Source organism: Sinocyclocheilus grahami, unplaced genomic scaffold (assembly GCF_001515645.1).
Source record: "Sinocyclocheilus grahami isolate Dianchi unplaced genomic scaffold, SAMN03320097.WGS_v1.1 scaffold995.1, whole genome shotgun sequence".
NCBI classification, from domain to species: domain Eukaryota; kingdom Metazoa; phylum Chordata; class Actinopteri; order Cypriniformes; family Cyprinidae; genus Sinocyclocheilus; species Sinocyclocheilus grahami.
In genome coordinates, this window is record NW_015506174.1 from 799,518 (window position 1) to 801,763 (window position 2,246).

General features: G+C 40.7%; 1 long non-coding RNA gene across 1 annotated transcript in view; it reads left to right on the forward strand.

Moving 5' to 3' along the window:
- The window catches only part of LOC107565342 (uncharacterized), a 19,855-nt gene that overhangs the window by 3,044 nt on the left and 14,565 nt on the right, over nucleotides 1–2,246 (forward strand). The window contains exon 2 of the long non-coding RNA XR_001606361.1: nucleotides 897–902. This is a non-coding gene — a long non-coding RNA (uncharacterized lncRNA). The remainder of the gene's footprint in view (nucleotides 1–896; nucleotides 903–2,246) is intronic.

The following is a 2,246-nucleotide window of genomic DNA, read 5'->3' on the forward strand; positions in this document are numbered from 1 at the left end:
GTGTTAGTCTGGTTTGGCTGTGTTGTAACTGTACTTGCAGTGTAAAAGAGCACAAAATGTACATTAAGTTTCAGGACCTTTTCTAACATTCTTGTTTGGTGAAACCACAATCTCCTCCTCATGACTTATAGATCAGTGTCGCTTCCTGTTGGACTGGTCCATTATTTCAATCGGGGGTGTCAGGTGCCAAAAGTATTATAATAATAAGCAGACATGCTATTGTTTCTCATATTTGCTGCTGACTGCGGGCTAGTGGTAAATATAGTGAAAACTGACTTCTAAATGTCATGTTTAAGAGTGGAAATCAGGTTGAGGCACTCTGCATATCTCAGATCTACTTTGCAGCTTATTCTGGTCAGGAAAATATGAAGATATTTTTTGACCCTCAGTTTGTTTGTTTTAGTTTTATGTACCATTTACAGTAGGTAATGTCTGTAATAGTTTATTCAACGAATGAATTAATTAATTAACGAACCTGTGCAGCTTGTCAGTGGGGCAGCACCCTCACAGAAATATTTCACACCTTATTTACCCTTAGCTTTACAGTAGTACATGAAGGGTACATATAATCTAAGGTAGTAATATGCACCTTTTAGGGCTAGATAGAGTATAATGTTGTCCCATTATTAACCCAGTGACAAGCTGCTGTACACCTAGAGGTACAATATTTGCACATTGTCTGTCATAACTTTAAAAAAAATAACATAAACCATAAAAATACTGTGTTGGGGGGTGGGGGATACACATACACAGAGGACATTAGCACATATTTGTGCAGACTTTGCATTTCTATTTTTCATTTTATTTTATTTTTTTCCATGTATGCAGCTGATCTTTTAAGCTGAGCCAACAGCTACCTAACAATTTGCATGACATACAACTATGCCCAGGTCAAGCTGGTTGTTGTCCAGCCTGAAACCTGCTGCCAATGTGTCCCAGTTCTTGAGCTAATTTAAATTCAGCAAGAGTAAAGGTGTCCAATCCTGCAACTAGATGGCCAACACATCTGCATGGAAGTATCCAGTGATCCTTGAAGACCTTGATTAGTTGGTTCAGGTGTTTATCTAGGGCTACAGTCAGTGGCGTCACTAGGATTTCTGGGGCCATTGCACCGAATTTGTTATGGGGCTCCCACAAAATAATTTTCATTTTGAATTGTTCTGGTGGGTTTGTCGCGAAAATCATGTTCGGTATCGCAAAATCACATTCAGCAACTAAATTTGCTGGAAGTTGACTCTCCAGGAGCAGGATTAGAGACTTTGTTTTAAATAATGTTGTATCAAACCAATCAGCAGGACCATTTTTTGCCCATGATTTCACTGTTTACTGTGTGCACTTCCCAATTTTTTGCTACTTTGTCAAGTTTGCAAAATCATCATTCTCTGATGCTTTCTGCTGTGCTTTTTATGTGGAGGTCAAAATGGTATGTCGCATGCGTGTTCAGGCAGGGACTTTAGTCTAATGCTAGTCAGTTCTAATCATGCGCGATAAGAACAATCAGCACTGCATTTTGTTCTGTTATTATCATATATCTTCATATAAATTCTGGAAGACTGGAGCAAAAAAAAAGAAGACTGACAATGCAATACTTATATGTAAACAGGACATTTTAGAATTACAGTAGCATGCCCTCAGCCGTGCAAGCATCAGACCCTAACGCATAACTTGGGAAATGTTTGAACTGTATCTAATTTAAGATGCCCCAGCACAGACTAACACATACTTCCAGCAGTCCCCTGGGGCACAGAGGGCAAAGCTGGACAACTCAGCTGAGGCTTTTTATGACAAATATTGATCCTCTTGCCAGGGTGCGCCGCAAAAACTCTGCCCAGACAGACAACAAAAATAACTGTAACTATATCACAACTTCCTGCCAGAGGGAATGCATCTCTAGATATGAGCCAGTGTGGAGGCTATTTCTGTCCGCAGTGGTGGGCTGAATGCAGGAGACCCAAGCGCAGGACCCTTCCCTGGAGATGTGTGAGTGTGGGAATGTGTCAGGATGCTGCAGATTACCGTAATAATAGTGTGTAAAGGTTTAGGGGTGTAAGGCCAAGTGCTAGTACAAGTGCAATGGACTGCCAGCAAGAGTGTATGTGTCAGAAAACAGCAGCATTGATGGATTATGAGAAGAAAACTGGAGGGAGGGTGGGCATGTGAACAGGAGAGAAAATTACAGTGAGGAAACTCAGGGGTGAAAGTTCACGTTGTCTGCAGATAAATAGAAAATATCCCTCCACCTTTTT